Here is a 20744-nt window from a genome sequence, read left to right as displayed (position 1 = left end):
GTTGCGTGACTTTTGTGACGCAGCGGCAGAACAAAAGAGTCGCCATGGTGCGACGTATATATTTTAAAAAAACGCATATGGGAGATGCATCACGTTGTAAAGCCCTGCACCATCAGGGGGCGTTCCAGCGCAAGGGAGGGCGTTCCTGCGCAGGAACGAATCCTAAAAGTGGCTGAGGGAAATCTACAAGATGTCAATCAGTCACTTTTAGGACAATGATGCGTGACTCAAACCCTGCGCCTGCTTGAAGCCGACGTACGGCTTGATGCAGCATTGAGGAGATAGGGCACCCCAGAGCATTGCTGGAGCTGCGCCATCGTTGGCACGCAACTCCAGCAATGCGCCGCCTTTATGCCACAGATGCGTAAGGCTTCTGTGACGTTTTGGGCCAATGGGTGGTGGTGGCATGGCGCACAATTACTGCCGCATCCCTGCTACTTTGCAGGGATGCGCCGGTAATTGAAAATATGACCCTTAGTGTCTAGCATTACGCAGTTCTTTACACTACACTCATACATAATTTCTCAGGCCAATGAAATGAACACAAAATACAAAACAAATAGGCATAGTAGCAAGCAAGGCTACTGAGAAGGAGAGCAGTGCACCTGAAATGCATAGAAGATTTTGAAATATAATTTACCTAATGTAATCGGCAGCATTATTGCTCTTGGTAAAGAACAAAGATTTGCAAATAACAGAGCCGGATAAAACAGATTAGTGATGAAATAGCTAGAAATGGCTACTACTACTCACCAAGCCCGGGGACCTCTACGCCGAGCGCGTCCAGCAAGTCCCGTTCCCGGTCCATGACATCCGTCCAGCGGTGGGTGGCCTGGTTATAGGTGCGCCGGACCCCAGAGAGCTTAAACATGGCCCGGCACACCTTCTCCCACCGCTTCCGGCGCTCCCGGATGCCATAGCCGGTTGCGATCTTGCCGCCTCCCAGGATCGTCTTGGGGAGGCGGCGCTGGACGTGGAAGATGAGTGCGGCCACCTCCTCCGCGCTAAAGATCTCCCGTGGCATCACTTGCTCCCCCCTCAAACGCCCGCACGGGAGCCGGGCACGGGGTGCGGGACTCTTCCCCTTCTCAGGGTGCTTCCCGGCTCCCTTTACCATGGTCTGGACAGAAATGAGTTAAATAATAAAGAAGAAATAGAATAGGGAAGAAGAAAATAAAAGAGTTTAAAAAAGTAGTTTAAAATTAACAAAAAGTAGCAGAAAACACAAAAATATAGAGCTAGAAAAATAGAGGGATAGATAATAAGTAAAATAGATCAAATAAACTTCAAAAAAGCAAAGGATGGCAGAGATTCAGAGAGGATACAGAAAGCATGCCCAGAACCATAGCAATGAATGAGAAACAAGATGGCCGCGCCCATTCACGACCTCGTGGGTAAGTTCGCGCGAGATTTTCCTCGCGATCACGCGCGAAATTGTACTAGCGAGCAGCACACTTTGCGAGATTACACATAGCGGCCGGAAACGGAATTACGTCACGCAAACAAGATGGCCGCGCCCGTGTACGACCGCTAGGGTAACTTCGCAAACGTATAGCTACAAGCGCCTTGCAAACACGCCAAAAATCACGCGAACATACACGCCGCAAAAAAAAAAATTTATTCGCACGGATTCGCGCCCCGCAAATCGCGCGAAATTGCAGAAAAACGATTTTTGCTAAACTGAAAGCAATCAGCAGGTGCAAAAGTTCAAACTTAACATTAGTAACCATTCACTCTAGTGCTTCCTGAGGGGCCCCTCCAGAGTTCAGTTGCCTATTTGCAACTATTCCATGACCCTGCTATGACCCAAACAGCAGGCTCATAGAAAAGCTACAAGTAGACCATAAAGGTCCTGTGAAAAAAAAATTGCACTGCAACAGAAAGCAAATTACAGATAAGGAAGGAAGCAGGTGCCAGCCAGACTGGAAGTTTCAAAATTACTGACACATTAATCACCCCCAAATTAATTCAAGGCAGTTGAAGAAGGGCAGGTGTGCTTGCTTTCACTGCAACAGAAAGCAAATTACAGATAAGGAAGGAAGCAGGTGCCAGCCAGACTGGAATTTTCAAAATCACTGACACATTAATCAACCACAAATTAATTCATGGCAGTTGAAGCAGGGCAGGTGTGCTTGCTTTTTTTCGCCCCCATAATCTACAGTGATAAACAAACCTAATGGGTGGCAGTGAGGATGTACCAGAGGGTGGCATGGGTGTACCAGAGGGTGGCAGTGGTGAAACAGAGGGTGCTGTGAACCTGTGATCATAAACCAGACGTAGAAACAACATAGTCGCGGCCGTTGCGAGCCGAAAAGTAAGTTCGCAATTGCGAAATGGTCCACAAATCCTCGCGAACGCTCGCCAACACAAAAAACTTAAAAATCCGCGAGAGTTCGCGTATTTTTGCGGATTGCGAATCCGTAAATTCGCAAATTCGCGTACGCGAGATCCGCTAGATCCGCCCATGCTTCCTGGCACCTCCGAGGTTTCCCTGCCAGAGAGCGGGAAACATCCATTACATTGGAGACATTATAATGCAATGCCTTTAAAACGCAGTCCATACAACGCAAGTTCCATTACAACGCAAGCTATTACAACTCATGCCATTACAACGCATATGCCTCACTGACCAGCACCTTCCCTGAGGTAAGCACCCGGCGGTGTTAGAATAGTAATTTACGTTGTAATGGTACATGCGTTGTAATGGCTTGTGTTGGAATAGCATACATTGTAATGGAGGTTGCGTTGTAACAACATGTTGTAAAAGAATGCTTTGTAATAGTTTGCGTGGTAACGTCATACATCCCTAAGAATTGCAGCAGGTAAGTGTTGTGTTTTAATTGACTGGTGCACATGTGTATGTATGAATGTATGTGTATTTGTGAGTGATGTGAATGGGTGTGTGTGTGTGTGTGTGTCCATGTCTGCAAACTATGGAACACTTGCTCGTAGAGGCATATCCTTCCTGAAACCTAAAATGCTGAACTGACACCCAGAACACCTGCACTGCTTAATACTCTGGGCACCATTCTAGCCCCTGCCCGGCCTCCGGATATTTCCCCTTTGCACCTAGATGTGATTTAGTCAGTGGTCTGCACATCATATATATAGTAAACCAATGTAAAGCAAATACCATGGGGCCTCATTTATGAAAAGTGACGCATCGCTGCGTGAAAACAGCGATGCGTCACTTTTCACGGCGTCCTCCTTGCGACACCAATGATGCGTCATATTAACAGTATGACGCATCATGGCGCAAGGAGTTACAGATACGTCAGTATTTCTGACGTATCTGTATTGAGCAAAAGTGACGCATTGCTGGAGTGTGTGTCACAAAAGTGGCACAACTCCAGCAATGTATCCTTTCACATGGGGCAAGCCCCATGTGAAAGGGCCTGTGTCAGTCTTACGCCTGCTGTGAGGCATTTGTGTCCTAGAAGTGGCGCAGTGATATCTTAAAGTTTCACTGCGTCACTTCCATGACCCTTTCTTGTGTCAAAACGCCCCCTTGCATACATTATACCTGGTGCAGGTATAATGTGGCGCAGGTGTTTACAAAGTGACGCATCTACCTAGATGCGTCACTTTGTAATTATGGCGCAAAAAGGCGCATTTTTTACGCTGCTGGTGCGTCACAAAAAGTGACGCACCAGCAGCGTAAAAGTGACGCATGGCCTCATAAATGAGGCCCCATGTCTTGAATGTTTGACCCGTTAAATGGCCTTGCAGGCATACCTACGTCACAAAGCGTATAGGAATGCACAGAAACTCTGGCAGAGCAGGAGACCATCTTATTAGTCTTCTACAGTTTTGGGCTGAGCCTCAAATTCTTTTGGAATGTGAAACAAAGTCTCCAGCCGCGTAGCAGCTGTTTGCAAAAATCCTGAATGTCAAATGTGGCATAAGTTAATGAGATAGGAGGTAATTAGGCTGGCACTGGTACCCCTGAGTCCTTTTGGAATAAGCGATCAGGAGCCGGTGAAAGGAACACCGTGGTTGGGAAGCATGATGCATCGCCGCATTGCAGAAACTCTCGGAGCCATGATGGATTGGGAGCAAAGCCTAGCACAGGAAGTAATTAGGGTGCGATGTACTAAGTGCGGGAGTTATTTCCGTCCTTTTGCAACAGATTGTTTTATTGAAGAGTGCCAAAATGGCTATCGAGGATTCTTAAAATAAATGGTTGCTGCATCTTTGAGCCCAGGGGAAGACCGTGCAGTCAATGAAAAGGGCAAATATGTCTTATCCCTAGGGAACTGTTTTTGAGATTACCAGTTTTAGGTTGACGACATTTAATAACAAAGGTCCTGAGAGTGGATAATTAATATTAGTCTTCATATTCCTAAATATTTCCTCTTAACCACCTGAATCATGATAATGCCTTTACACTTTGTAGTCTGCCTGAAAAGTAAGAGCTTTAACCAATGACGATCTTATAATTTGCTACTGATCTGAATATGTATATGCCAAAAAAGTGTGGCTTTAATCACCTCAATCATATAGTGTGTGGGCTGATTGATCAAGTAATTAAACTTTGAAATGGTTCATAATCTGTATTTAAATTCTTGTCAAATGTTAGACGTACCTTTTATTCAAAGGGTTTTAACCAGCCCTAGAGAAATTGCATGTCAGTATTGTCACTGAAGACCACTCTTGAAATAATCATTAGAATCCAAGATGGTCAAAGTGAAGGGCACTGTGATACACATTATTGCATCACTAGGAAACCTATATTGAAATTCATGTTAAGACACTGCATCATCCGTTATGTTATTCCAAGATAATACTTGGCATTACTTACATCCTGATACGTCTTCGGAATGCAGGTTCAGGTTGTGCACAGATTAATTATTATTACAGCAATATGAAGTGAAAAAGTCAGGGATTAGGGATGCTCCGGGTACTTTAAGTAAATGGAAGAGCTCATTTTTTGCCATCTCCTGTGTAAGAGATAGCCCTACTCTTCCTTTCATGTTTTAGGACTTTGTTCCAAATCCCAGGCAGTGTATTGCATGATGATTTCAACATTATAGATCTTGGACATTTGACTCCCTCCCCCCTTTTAATTGACCAGATTTCAAATAGGAAAGTAGGTAAATGCCATGCAATGGTGCTGCATAGACAGGGCCCAACATTGCCCCAGCAGGCTTTACATACTAGACAGTATTCACGCTCAGTAGGCATGCCTCCCAAGAACTAGTAACGTTTGATTAATTCCAGGCCGGTCCTACTTCTGTGAACTACCTTTGTATCACTAATTCTGGATCAAGGGCTAGAGAGATGTTCGGCACATGTCACCAAGCTTTGACCCTCTGGAGATGCTAACTTGCATCACCTTGGTCTCAGTGCTGGCTGTGGCTAATTCACTATGCCTCATTTACACTTAAATGTCATGTAACATTTCTTAGTCTCTTCTCCCTTTCTGATCTACCAGTCTAGAGTCATCGATGTAGATATGGATAGCTAGATGATGAAATCTAATGACCTCCCTAGAAGTCCCACACAGATAATTAGTAGTGAGACGGTACAGTGAACATACCAGTAGTACTCCTCAGTTCGGTTCAATAGACCATTCAAATTTAATGTGTTGAGTTCTATCTTTTCGAAGGAGCTTCACCCAATGTTTGCCATTCAGTCTATTGTTTAGTCTATCTCCAGTCATTTAATAAGCTGTCATCGGTCAACAGTGTAAAGTGTGGAAAGAAAGTCCAATGACAATAGGACACCTAGTTGCCACAACATCCTGCTTAAGAGTTACTTAGCTCATATTACATTTACTGTGATGTGATGACAGCTCTCATAAAGGATTGCAACTGTAATATGTAACTTTTGTGTTGGAGTTTGCCCCTTCTGCAGAGTCTTCTCCAAACTTTTTGCCAATACCCTTCTGTTTTCTGAGCCCGTTTTTGTTGGCTTTTAGGACTCTGCCCATTTTACCACTGCTAACCAGTGCTAAAGTGCATGTGCTCTCTCCCTAAAACATGGCTTATACCCCATTGGCATATTTAATTTACTTGTAAGTCCCTAGTAAAAGGTCCCCACATGCGTCCAGGGCGTATAAGTTAAATGCTACTAGGCGATTGTGCCACCCACTTACGTAGCCCTTCAAACATGTCTCAGGTCTGCACTTGCAGCCTGTGTGTGCAGTTTTAAACTGCCACGTCGACCTGGCAAAAGAAACCTTTGTCCAGGCCCAAACCTTCCTTTTTAATACATGTAAATCACCCCTGGGTAGGTCCTGTAAAGCCCAGAGGGCAAGGTGCAGTGTATTTAAAAAGGTGGGCATGTACTTTTCAGTTGTACATGTCCTGGCAGTGAAAAACTCTTAAAATTTATTTTTCATTATTGCCAGGCCTAGTTTTCCCATAGGATAACATTGGAGATATTTTAGTACATTTAATAGGCTGTAATTTCCAAATTGTAATAGGAAACAAGATAATGTTTAGTATCTTTGAAATTGTAATAAGGAATCCTCTCTTATGGTAAATTCGAATTTCAACTTCCAATTTTGAAAATGCCACTTTTAGAAAGTTAGCATTTTCCTGCCTTAGCCATTTAGTGTCTGCAGGCTGTCACTGGGTCACATGGCTGGGTGTAGTTGGCAGTTGGGCTTTGTCTTTCCTCCTAGGTAACCACACACAATTGAAAGCTTAGGTGTGCCTGGCTGGACCATCACTAGGATGCGATGGGAGGGTGGAGCCTGGCACATCCCTACTTACACTTGAATAGGCTGTGTCCTGCCTCCACACAAGGGGCTGCATACCCCTACAGGAAGCCTGTGCACTTCAAATGGAAACCACTAGAAGTTTCTCCCACTTCAAAGGCGGCACCAGGTATAATAATTGGACCTCAGACATCAGCTCAGCTCTTCAGTACACTTCTGGACCTGTGGAGACTCTGCCAAGAAGAAGGACTACTGTGCTGCTGAAAGGACTGCCACTCCGCTGAACTGCTACCCTGCTGCTGCTGCTGCCTTTGTGGACTGCTTCTTTGCTGGATTGATGCCCTGCTGACCTCCTGCCTAAGTCATAGACCTGCACCTTAACCCAGGACACCAATAAATACACCAAGGGCTATTCTGCTGTCCTCCTGTTCAGAGCAACAGGGACATAACAGGCTCCCAACTACCTGAACCAGCACTCCAATCCAGATACAGTAAGCCCCTGACCCACACATGGTGCCCCACAGGTTCTGGACCTTTGGTATGGCCTCAGTGGTGCTTAATTGAACAATTTTGTGCACTTTGTGAGCACGAACAGGCCAGTTGTCACCAAAACCTTGTCACTCGCACTGCCCACCAACACAAAGTTAATTCAACCTGACCTTTTGCACAACAGCGTTGACCACTCACGGGGAGGTCCATCGTGAAGCTCCAGACCGACCGTTTGCGATGACAATAGGATCTTTGCACTACAGCGATGACAGTCCCCGATGCCAGGCCTGTTCTTTGCACTACATCGATGACCGTCCACGCCACTTCTCCTGCTCCTCGCGGCCCCCTTCACTGCGATTGGGACTCTGTGTGCTGGACCGATATTTGTCTTGTGTTGTGTTTTCACTTTCTTACTGTTTGAAGTGCTACATAAATACTTTTTACATTGCCTCTGGGTTAAGTCTGACTGCTCTGTCCCAAGCTACCAGAGGGTGAAGCACAGGTTAATTTGGGGTTTGCTTGTGCCTCACCCTGACAAGGATTGTGGTTGCTGCTTAAGTAGGGGTTCACCCCCTCAACCAATAACCCAATTTCTCATTCTTTGGTAGAGGTTTTGGACTCTGCTAGTATGCCAAGCATTACTTAGTTTAATATAATTTGTCCTGATTAAAACCCCAAATTCTTGTATATTTCTTTTCCCATCTCCGCTACGATATCAATTAAATATGCTGTGAAGATGTTCTATATTCTTTTATTCCTTCAATAATTCATTCATTTCTGCAGATCAACTGAAGAAAGTACAGCCTTAGTATTTCTGGAATGACACAAATAGCATTTGATTGCAATTTACTAGTAAAAACATGGTTACCTACCTTTGGATCCTTTCTTCATTACGTCCTTGTCACTGTTCCTCATACCAGTTCTTACTGTGTGAGGAGTTTGGCCACTCTGAAATAAGTTAGCCAATAGATATGACTGGGAAGAAGGGTTTCTTCTCTTTTTCGGCCTGTCTTCTCTTTCTTTTTATGCCTCACCCATCCTCCTTATGACCTCCCATCTCACTCCATAATGTCACTTGGTACAGCTAAGAGAAGACAAATCCCAGCTTCAAAGTGTACTGAGTAAAAAATAAGAGTGACAGGGTGGAAGAGGATTGAGACTAGCACTCGGAGTAGTAAGGATTACCGGTAAGTAATCAGGATATTCATACCCATGGTTAATGAATCACGGTTCCAGTGCTAAGCGTAGTTGTAAAAAAGTTTCAGCTACTTCAACTATTTGTCTATAGTAATTTTGTTGAATAAACACACAAATGATTATGTGTTCTGCGTTCCATTGTCCACCGTAGTTGTTCTTGAGTCACATGAGAAGCAACAAGATTAATATACTGTGATTGTCCTTGGCATTTGCATACCACCCTTTTCAAGATATTTCTATCTTTCTATCTTTCTGATTGACAGAATTTGGTTTTAAAGTTTGTCATGTGCCAAGACTTCAGGAAATGTGGTCTAATTACACATGCTGCGATTCTGCCAAAACTAAGGTGAGGCTCAAGTTATTCTAAATAGAGTGGAGTGTTAGAGGGCCAAGTTAGTTTTGAAGTTTGTGCCATTGTACAAGGAAAGGCACTGCACTAGTCTTCCTGAACATGGCATCAGCTAGTGTCAATGAATTTCATCCGCAAAAATTCCCTTACTTGACAACTGTTTCAATTTACATTTCTTTCTGAAAGAAAGTTTAGGATAGGGGAGTGGGGTACCTAGGTTACCATCACTATTGTGTCTCACAAAGGAATGTGCAAATGCTTGGTGACTATTTTTGCAGTTTCATAGTATGGAATGGTTAGTGCCTGTCAAGGGCAGAAGTAACCATTCATAAACTGGTCAAGGTTTGACAGCTTGCATCTTTTTAAGTAGACTGTGGAGCTCAGGAGGTGCCACAGGCCACTGCTTGCACACCCAATGTTGCATTCACAATGTGCCACGGTTAGTGGGATTGCAGCTACTGTCTCTTTAAGGGGCACATTGCAAATGCTAGGATGTAGGACTGCTATCCATTGCAGACTTCCATACCAGCATCCACTGCTTTTCACAAGAAGTCGCACACTGATTCTTGCCACATTAATACTTATGAGGTGGGCGGATTGCACAATTTACAAAAACAATCTTTACAGTGTGAGGTCGTGGAGTATTCCTCACAACACATATGGGGAAGCGGATTGCAACAATGAAAAAATTGCACTCTGGCAAGCCACTTTTGATTATCAGGCTTGATGTTTTCCAGCAGAGCAAGGAAATATATCATTGGTTTCTCGAATGCGTATGGCCCATTCAAGTGCTGTAGCGGCAGATTTACTAACACTTTACTTCGGTTTTGCGTCACAAAAGTGATTGAAACCAGCAAAAAGTGTTGTTTTTTAATATTGTGCATAAGCAGAGAAACACTACTGCACCTTCGTAGATTTGGTACTGTTCTGTGCTCTCCCCGCAGGGGCGGCCTTAGGCATGTGCAAGCTGTGCACCTGTACAGGGCCACCAAACCCCAGGGGCCACCACGCCAATATATATCCTTAATATAATAATCCTCTGAGGATAGATACATATTTGCGTGGTGGCCCCTGGCAGGGATTTGGCAGCCTCCGGCTCTCCAAACACCCTGACCCCCACCCCACACCCCCCTTTTCACTGGCCTCCGCACTCCACCCCGCCCGGACCCCTCTACCAGGGCCCCTTACCTACGCTCCCTGCACAGGGCCGCCATGAGCCTAGAGCTGCCCCTGCTCCCTGTGTGCTGCATTGTGTGAAAACTAAGTAAATCTGCCCAGGGCCTTTAATCTTACCCCTCGCAAAATAGCTCTAAGCCCTCTTCATTGGCAAAAACATTCTCCAATGAGTCATAAACCCCCGTTCAAATTCATCTGTACAGTCCTATCCCTTTGACGTACCCAAAGGAAATTCACACTTTTCAAGGAAAAGAGTGGAATCAAGCTTTTATCACTCTTCAATTTGCTTTAGGGTTGTCTGACATGAAATGTAGCAACACTGCTCACACTGTTAATTCAGGATCTGATAATTTCTTTAAAAGTTTTGAGCCATTCACAAAGATTGAAATCTTGCCTTCGAGACCCACCCACTACTAAAGATATCTGTAATTAATTCCTCTCAGAGTGATCTTCAAGGCCCTACCATCTACACACGCACGCACCTACGCTAACACCCACTAACCGTTTCCTGTCTTTTTAACAATCGGTTAATGAAGGTCACATTCTGAGAATAAAACTACTCATCCTCTGTATTTTTGTGAATACAATGTTACTAGTTTTCTTTACATAACTGTATCAAAGGCATTGCTTACATTCAAACATGCAACTTTGAAGGGTACGTTTCTAAGTAACACTGTGGCTACCACGGGAAAAACATATGTTTTTACAGATACCGCGATCAGGAAAGTACTCAAGAGCCTGGTTGCTCGTTGTTGCAGCATTCTGTTATGGACTATTTCTTTGATCATGAGAGTGGAGGCCGCATTGTGTCCATTCACTGTAATGGTGGTCAGCATATATGATCCCAATAGGTGGTGTCTCCTCCCACATCCAAAAGGTATTCCTCTGAGTGGAGGTGAAGGAGTTAAAGGAACTTTTCTTAAGTAACATAGTTAAACTCTGAGAATAAACGACTCTCACACTTGCAGTGGCAATGGCCCACACACTATGAACATGGGACAGTGGCATAAAACAAATATTTAACTTCTCTGCGTTCGAGGAAAACTATAGGTCCTGGCTCAGCAGCTATATGTAGCTTTGCTGCATCAAATATAGGGTTAACTATTAATATAAATAAATCTAGTTTAATATACAATGAAACCCCAATGCATTATTTACAAGACAGCACACAGACCAGTTCAACACAGTATATATTATTTCCCAGCCATACTGAAATTCAGATTGGTCAGAGAACGCTAGAAAGAAACATATATATATATATATATATATATATATATATATATATATATATATATATATATATATATATATATATATATAATATGCTTTTAGTATGTTATACATTGCTGTTGACAGTATTAATAGGGATAACAGAATATATATTTACCTACATTGTTTGTATGTAACATATCAAATGTAGGACATTCCATATACGTAAAGCTCGAAGGATACTTGACAATGTTATTGTAAGTCTCCCAGACTTTGCCTAGAGAAAAACAAGTGGTATTCTTGAACTTAGGGAAATTGATCACTCAGAATGAAGATCAAATCTACTCCAAGGTGAAGGGAAAGCCATAAGGAAATACTATGATAAGAATCAATTTGAGTGAAAAGGAACTTCTAGCTGATAAATATCTTATATTAAAGGTACTTAATTATCCATCTAGCTATAACAGTTTCAACTCCAGCAGTTCAGTTAACACTTACATGCCGTCAATAATTTCATGGAAATATTACTTTCCAAACAAGTATTTGCAGAGGGCTAATGCAGGACAGAAGTGAGCTGCTGAGGGCCTATCGGTACCGAAGTATTTCTGTTAAAATGACTGTCTCTGGCAATAATCAACTGACAAATGAAAAATGGATAGAGCATGAATAGTGAAGCACAAACCCTTACCAACCACATTGGGAGCTTGCTTTAACCAAAAAAACGATTGACCTATTTGAGTAACACACTCATAACTGGTGTGAAAAGAGACGATCACATGTAATTATGAACCACTAAGCGTCTTATTCTGACCTTCCTGCTGGAATCCATAGGGTTTGTACCAAAATCGAAATTCCACTTTTGGAGGTAAGTACAGGATCCAAGGGGTTGGACTAGCGGAAAACGTGGTATTACTAGGTTATCCCCAAATCCGCAGTGCAAAAGTTGAAATGATGAGCTAATACACTGCCCACGTAAAAACACACAGCACTGTTGGTAATTTGGGAGCAGTAATACTGCATCAATTTAACACAGCAAGAAGAATGGGCCACTATGCATTCAATATTTGGAGGTACCATTTTTGTCACACATCACAATATAAAAAGCAAGCACGGTGAAAATGTTCATTAAGCATTGATTCTACTGCTATTCTTTGCATAGAGGATCAATCAAAGTGTAATTAATCCAACATCAGAGCGATCTCAAGAGATCTCAAGAGCTTGAATTTTTCTACATAAAAGATGGTTAACAGCAGGTGAATTGCATGAAAAACATCTAAGAACAAATTGACTGATGGCAATGCATCTAAAAATCAAAACCACTGACAAACAATGAAAATGCGCTTTGCAAAATAAGTGCTGTGCCTTGAGCAAACAATTCAAAGAAGTATAGTAGTGGTTCAAAAATTGTGTAGAGCCTCTTTAGGGGCACAGGTGCCCCTGTAAACGGATGGATATGTTTTTAGGGGAAGCACAGTGGCACATTTCCCATCCCTGTGCGCCAACTTCAATACAAACATTCCACAGGATATGCAAGTTAGCATCTCGGCTGGACACTTAAGTTCTATAAAGTTGTGCAATAAAGTTGGAAATTGAGCCGTTTATATATTTTTTTGCAACATCAAACTAAATGCCTATCAGATGCACTAAACCTGAAAGGTCTATGCTGAAAGCATCCGTAGGCTTTTTGGCAATGGTCCTTTCAGGAATTAATGCAGAATAACATGCTTGTATTGCAGCATAAGAATTGCATATCAACATCTGCTTAGGAGCAGGACCCCATAGTTCCACTCCCATGGAAGACCCACATTTTGATCAATTGTGAAACCAGGTAATAGGGTGGCATGGGCATTTAAGAGTTCATCAGGCTCAGTCATGAATACGATATGTTTCGGCTGCTTCACCATTTTGGAAATAGATGCCTGCATTTTGTATAATGTCATTGAGAACTGGGGAAGCTCACCTGGTACTTTACCAAGCCATAAGTTCTATCTCATAAATCATGCCTTACTTATTTTTACTAGATTCTTTTAGGCTTCTATTCGTATCAACAGAAAGAATCCTTTCTGTTATCAATGGGCAGTTTATGTTGATGGTAACAACTCACTGTTCTTTCCTCACTCATCAGCTGCACATGATACTGTCAACCTAACCTGCCAACCCAACCTTTCCTCTGATCTCTCTTCAATTTCAGATCCGGTGGGTTGTCACTTCCTCCATGACCGCACAATGCAGTGCTTAATTTGTAAATTAATACGGTCCTGTGCCCAAAGTTTTCCTGATAAGCCTGTGGCTGGCGTTATTGATGATCGGAGTGCCAGATATCACGGCTGCTTTGTCTTAATTCCACCTCATGACTCTTCAATCCACCAACAAACACTGCCTGCCTTTTTATTTCCCTCTTGCATGCTCTTTTTCATACTCTTTTTCATTCCTACTTTCTCTTAGTCACTGTTTTCCGTCTTTCCCTTCCTCCTTCTTTCCCCCATTGCTGTTTTTCACTTCCTAGTTCCGAATCAAAGTAGGTTGAGGGAAAATAAGTGCAGGTCTCCAAAAAGGATTGCTGGTGGACCCCACCTGCAACCAGTGGCGCAAACTAAGCATTGTCACAACCAGGTGTAAGTCGCATGAAAGAGGTATACATTGTGACAATGCTTACTTTCAGCCATAACAGTAGGTGTGTTGTGTCTGTCATTGGTGGCGCTAGTAGGGGCAGTGGACGGTGCAAGCTGCAGCGCAGTGGCGGTGCGTCCATTGGGGGCGTTGGGGCGTTGCCCCACTAGCCATGGACGACCCCACACGCCACAAATGCATTTAAAGGCTTTTTAAAAAATGCATCGATCGATGTCTGATAAATAAATCATCTAGCGCACTGCGCGCTACCTGCTGCCCGGAAAAGCCCGACAGAATCGGGCATCGTATAGGAAGTGGGGCGTGGGGGGCGGGGCTGAGGGAGAGAGTGACAGGAGGAGGCAGCGCACAACAGAGCAGTCGGAGACTCCGAGTAGACAGCGCAACAATGCGCATGTGGAACCCAGGAGTCTTACAAATTTCTACTTGCCCGCGCATGCGCGTTGTAGTAGACCTTTCCTCCCCCCCCTCTATGCTACTCGAGACACAGGGACTGCCAGGCAGGGACCCGGGGCCCCCGGTCTCCTAATGGGCAGATAGTATCCTGCTCGTAGTCCAATCCTGGCGCAGTGTTGCTGTTAACGCTGCACCAGGATTGGCTGCTGCAGCAGGATGGTGGCGCCCGTGGTTGTTGGCTGCTCTGCTTAGGGACCGCACTGTATGGCCAATCACCATATGGCTAATTCCAGCCATGTCGAGGTGATTGGCCATTTCTACGCTGTCCGTCACGTCACCGTGCGTGGTGCACTGCTGCAGAAAGTGAAAGTAGTAAAGTACAGAGATTCACGAAGGAACGAAGTCTCGCTGGCTTGAACATGAACGTATGGTTTTGTAAAAATATCGAATCACTCAGTCAGGCTTTTTCAAACAACCAGGGTAAGCTTTCAGCCAGTGTCGAACTGACTCAGCCTTTCATCCTTTCTTGATTAATAGAATACGCTGCAAGAATTGGCTGACTGGATTATGTACAGTTCTGCTGGAAACCCACCACACAGATGGTGGATGGAAGTCACACAGGAGGTGGGAGAAGGGTTGGACTGGGTCGAGGGGTAGCACGGTTGTATGGCAGATGGACGCCTGCAGGGGACCGAGCACCGTGATAAGCGAAAGGGAGGCAGCAGCACCTGGAGGGAGGTCGTGACCTGTGGAGCAAAGGACAGGCGGGCGACCACCTGGGCGAGGGAGCACGGAAGGCACGCCAGGCTGAGAAGGACCCCACCACATACTTTCACTCTGGAACACAGCAAACCCTGTGGCAGACCATGACGTAGTCAGCGAGAGAGCACGGTGGCAGGACGTAATGGGCAGTGCCAGTGGGGGAGGGGGGGGGAGGGAGGTTGGTGAAAGGGGACCGTGGGGGACACAGGCTGCAGGAGATATCGAGGCGCCCAGACGAGGGGCCTTGGAAGGATCCAGACAGCGGCAGAGACCTGCGCGCTGCTGGAAGAGCGCCAAGCAGGCCCTGTGACATGCCAAGGAGACACGAAGGTGAGAGGCAGCACGGTGAAGGTCTGAGACAGATATTCATAAACTTTGGTCTCGATGTCGATAATAAAGGAGGGAAGTCGCGCGTCATTACAGGGCAAAGCATTTCCTTGAAAACGTTGCCGTGCGCTTTTTAACTAAGAGCAGTAGAACAAGGTTTAAAATCCTAAAATGTCAACAGTTCCACAACTATCCCGCACGAAAACGACTGTTTAATAACGATGGTATCATCGCTGAGACTTTTTTTCTGCGTCTGTGTCTGATATAATTTTAACGTGGAGCGCGGACATGGGCGCCAAGTGACGTCATGCCATGTGTGACACCTTCGGTGAGTCTGGGCTTTTTAGCCAGCAGCACTTAGAATGCTGGAATTTTTAGAATGATTACTTCCTCTGTTAGCAGTGAAACTACAAGTTCCAGAATGCAACATGCTGTGGGTTAAAAAGTCGAAAGTATTGCTAATGACGTGTGAGCATTGGCAGTTAAGTAAGAGTCGAGAGATGTCTATTAAGATTTCCAGGTTAGTGGGGGTTGGGGGAGGGGCTGGAGCAGGACCTGCTGAGGAGAAGAGAGAAGGCACAAACTCCCTGACTCTCCCTCGGGGGGCAGCCGGGCACATGCAAGCTGATCTTAAGATGGATGCTTGTATGTCACGTGATGCACCGGACTCTACCAGCTGAGCGTGCTTTGGTTACCCAGGAATACCTGTCTAATGAGACACCTGAGACACGGTGCGCCTGTGGCACGTGGAACTCTAAGAATGATGGGGGCAGGGGGAGGACAGTGAAAGAGAGCGGGGGAGCTGACTGAGGGCCGGCACAATGAGCGGGAGAGCAGGGAAACGCAGAGAGAGGAAGGGAGTAATGGAAGAGTGATGGAAGAAGAGAACAGGGATCGAAGAAAGGGGAGGGAAGAGGATGGAGCAAGGGGGTGTGGGGAGGGGGGTAGGAAGAAAGTGAGGGGGGAGACAGACGGGGTGAGAGTGGGAAAGGGGGAATGAATGGGATAGACTAGTGGTGATGGGAGGAGGGCTAAGGAAGATAGATAGGAGAGGGACACAGGAACCACGAAAGGAAAGGACAGACAGAAAGGACAATGTTGTAATGTAAAAAAAAAACGTCCCTGTAACCGATGTAGTATGCTGCTGGCCAAACGATTGGTAAGTGGTTGCAAAGCATTGGGGTGGAAGAACCGTGCCCAACTGTTGGCTTAAACTTTGTATCTGTCTTAGGGATCTATACTCACACAATATCCTCCTAGCAAAGCTCTACCATGCACATCTTAATGGCTGAAATCCAAGAGCAGATCCAATGTCAGCCACATTCTGTGCCAGGCCACACTGGCCTTCCCTTGTCCATGCGGTCGACATGGCTTTGTGCTGTAGTTATCCCCTTGCACACACAACAAATGTGTTCTCTATGCTGCGTTAATTGAATAATGATTAAATCATCTGCACTTATGTGTACGCTGCCCTTAAGTCTGTGTTGCCATTAGGAACATTTTGCCATTAGCCAACAGTAGGCGGGACCTGAAATTAATTTAGTGCACTGTTATGTGAGCAGTTAATAGTCCGTGAAACAACCGTGCCCTGCTCACCCCGTTCACTTAAATGGTGAGTGTGGCAAAGCAGGCCTTTTGGAAATGAAATAATGATGGCTATTCGTCTGGGAAAAGTCAATCTGTCACACTGAAGCCTGACATGAAAGATGTACGAAGCCCTTGGCTGTGAACTGAGGGAAGAGACTAGACCAGCGGGTCTTTGAGTGATGCTGGTCTGGTGCTGCTACAGACAATGCAATGGCACAGTGTGGTTTGCTTGATATTGCTAATTATAAACCCCCTAGGTGTGCTTCTATTACATATTGATGCACTAAGACGTAGTACACATTAGAGAGCTTTACATAATAACATTCTTGAAGCATATATTGTGGAGGAGTTTAAATACTGGAGTATTTTAAAAGGGGAAGCAAATATTTCACATACTCTAGGGAAGGGTAGTACTAAGGCATTTTCACAGATTAGCTGTGTAAATCTGTGTAAGTGGCATTGCAACCAACTGAGTCTGAGTATGTTAATGTGCCACTGTCTGCCACACCGTGAAGCGCCGCAGCTGAAAGGCGAGCGCAACAGGCCATAACACAGTGTAGATACCAATCATCCAATATCATTGATGGGCTTCTCTCCCAACCATATTATAAGTATCCTGCTACTATCTCCCCAGAGGGCTCCATCAAGTGTGATGTAATGTTTACCCTTGTAAAATGGACCGATGGTTTTGAAATAAAGAGATTGTCCTCTTAGTAGAGCATAGAAGTATGTTGTAGAGTGCTCCTGTAACAAGCATTGGAAATGCAATAGGTCTTGCATTAGAAAAGTTGGAGCTATTGGTCTTGTAAATGACAATTTTTTAATTTTTGTTTTGGTTTTGAAAATAGCTAAATTAATATCTTTGTCATTTACAATGCCAATAGTTATAACTTTCGCAAATGTGACACCTATAGCATTTGTAATGCAACATGATTTGTAATTACGTGACTTAGATGTATTTATATTACAAATAACAATGGCTTTTAATTTTTTAAGTAATTAATACTTAAATAAAAGTGATTGTAATTTATAATGGCAATAGCTTAAACTTTTGTAAAAAACTTTTGTGAAGATTATGTTCAGTGTATTTTATTGTGACGAAAATCCAAGAACAGAAGTCAAATATTAACATCTTTTTGTGACATTTGTAATAAATCTTGAAACATTGAGAGAACATAATTGAACCAGTTGTTGTTGAATGGTTGCACAGATTGATGCTGTGATGGCGCAGTGGTGCTGAGTGATGCTGTGGTGGTGCTGAGTGATGCTGTGGTGGTGAAGAGTGATGCTGTGGTGGTGAAGAGTGATGCTGTGGTGGTGAAGAGTGATGCTGTGGTGGTGAAGAGTGATGCTGTGGTGTTGCTGAGTGATGCTGTGGTGGTGCAGCCTGGTGCTGTGGTGATGCTGACTGGTGCTGTGGTGGTGCTGAGTGATGCTGTGGTGGTGCTGAGTGATGCTGTGGTGGTGCTGAGTGGGAGATGGGGAGAGGGAGAAAAAGGAGAGCAGGGAGAGGGTAAAGAGAGAGAGGAGAGAGGGGGGAGAGATGAGAAAGAGAGGGGGAGGAGACAGAGACGGGGAGAGAGGAGAGGGAAAGGGAGAGAGGGAGAGGGAAGTGAGGGAAAGGGAGAGGGGGAGAGAGGAGAGGGAAGAGAGGGAAAGGGAGAGAGGGAAAGGGAGAGAGGGAGAGGGAGAGGGAAGTGAGGGAAAGGGAGAGGGGGAGAGAGGAGAGGGAAGAGAGGGAAAGGGAGAGAGGGAAAGGGAGAGAGGGTAGAGGGAGAGAGGGAGGGTAAGAAGAGAGGGGGAGGACGAGAGCGAAGGACGGAGGGTAGAGAGAGGGGAGAGAGAGAGAGGAGAGCAGGCAGAGGGGGAGATGGGGAGAGGGAGAAAAAGGAGAGCAGGGGGAGGTAAAGAGGGAGAGAGGAGAGAGAGGGGCAGAGGAGAGAGAGAGGGAGAGGGTGAGAGAGGAGAGAGGGAGAGGGAAGTGAGGGAAAGGGAGAGAGGTAGACGGAGAGAGGGAGAGGGAGAGGGAGGACGAGAGGGAAGGAGGGAGAGGAGGGGAGATAGAAGGCAGAAACTGCCTGAGAAATAGACACAAAGAAGGAGTAAGAGAGAAAGGATGGCAGGCTTTGAGGAAGAAGAGTGCCGCAGACAGAGATCATGCGGTGAGAAACAGGAGGGGAAAGGCAGATATGGAAGACGACAATCCACCGAGCAGGTCAAGCCGTGGAGAGGCACAGGCATAGAACAGGCAGAGCACGGGGAGAGGAAGGGCACAGAGAGAATGAAGGGCAGTGGCAGCTAGATTGTAGGTGCTATGAAAGAAGGAGATAGTGAGTCTGAAAAAGGTACGAGTGGGCCAGAGAGATTGCGAGAGAGAAAGACGAGAGCAGACAATATGAATGAAAGGGAGAGAAACAGTAAGACAAACTGGAGGGAGACAACGAGAAGTTGGGAAAAAATGAATGCATGTGGCTAGCAAATGAGGGACTGGGAAGTGCGTGATACAGACGAGTGTACAATAGGATTCAGCCATACTAAGACATTGCCTGAGACTTATTTCCCACGGTCTGCAACTCTTTGGAGAAACTGCAGAAATCCAAGACGGGTGCAAAGACAGTGCATATGGCCACACGAGTACTGTAACATGTTAACATGAGTTTGAATACACATTTATATGTGTCATCCATAAACATGTTGTCACATTGCAATCTATTCTGGTTTGGCCCTTAGCATCAGAGGTTTACTTCAATCCATCCCCCAGACAATGCACACTTATTGACAGCACGGGAACAAACTGTAAAAAATAAATAAACTGTAAAAATAAATAATCTGGAAAAGATGAAAGTCCGTCTAGCACGGGAACAAACGGTAAAAAAAAATAATCTGGAAAAGATGACAGTCCGTCTATCAGAATAAAAATCTGGTGCATCTACTACCAGTAAAAAGTCAGACTCGAAAAATACTGTAAAACAAACGCTTAGGCAAACAACTACAATGTGTGCCATAACCACACGTATACATTAAGGTCTGCCACCCTTGTTATTACTGAAATAAGATTTTGGAACTATTCTACATGAAAAAAATCAGCTCATCAACAACTATGTAGAGAGACATTCCTCCTATGGGAAGAAAGTTGTTTGCAGTTTAAATCAAAAAAGTTGTTTGTTTTGTTGTTTGCAGTTTAAATAAAAACAATCTGTGAGGTTCTCAGCATTGTGTCTTGAAGTCTGTTATGAAGCTCCCGCTGTTGTTATACTGAATAAGCAGCTACCTAGTATGTTATATGACAGCTCTTTAATAATGTAATACCTGCACTTTCACAATTGCTTTATTAACCTTCCTGCTTTCTCAAATTTGCTTGGAAATGCTCCATTTTTCCACTATTTTTTCAAAATTTTCTCGGGGGGAAATCCACCCGAACCCTCCTTGGGGGGTTCGGGCTCGCTCGCTACGCTCGCTCGCTACGGTGCAGTATGATTATCAGTCTCCGCCGCACCACTTTCAAATGTCACCAGCCGCCACTGCTGCAGCGGCCTCCTGACGAGGGACTTGGCACGTATGTGTTTGTTTTTTTTACACATTAAGCTCTGCTCTGGCCTTGAGTCCTGCCTCGGCTGTAGCCCCACTTGAGGCCAGGTAGGACAGCAGCTTGCTATAATCTGTTAGGAATACACTATGCCTGCAATTGATGCTAAATATTATGATGGATGTAGATTGTCTGCAAAGGAAGGGTTTAAATTATGACTGTCCTTACGTACCCTGAGTAAATGGCTGCAGTGACAGAGCCTGCATCTGAGGTCATTAGCAAAGAAGGGGCGGGGCCGGGGGGTGTCTCACTGAACCCTTACCAGTTGTGGGTTAAAAGGCTCAGTCGGGCACATCAGGCTGTTATCTGTGGGGTGCACGCGTCAAAGCATCGCTAATAGCCTTAATAAATGCACTGAAGGGTAAATAATTGGT

The 20744-nt window shown here is 44.8% G+C and overlaps 1 protein-coding gene across 2 annotated transcripts in view; it reads left to right on the top strand.

The window, feature by feature from the left end:
* Window positions 1–20744, top strand: part of PPP2R2C (protein phosphatase 2 regulatory subunit Bgamma) — a 597242-nt gene that overhangs the window by 431220 nt on the left and 145278 nt on the right. The gene's annotated exons all lie outside the window — the stretch shown is intronic.

Source organism: Lissotriton helveticus, chromosome 2_2 (genome assembly GCF_964261635.1).
Source record: "Lissotriton helveticus chromosome 2_2, aLisHel1.1, whole genome shotgun sequence".
Lineage (NCBI taxonomy): Eukaryota > Metazoa > Chordata > Amphibia > Caudata > Salamandridae > Lissotriton > Lissotriton helveticus.
The sequence above is the reverse complement of the archived record's forward strand: the minus strand, read 5'-3'. Positions and strand labels throughout refer to the sequence as shown.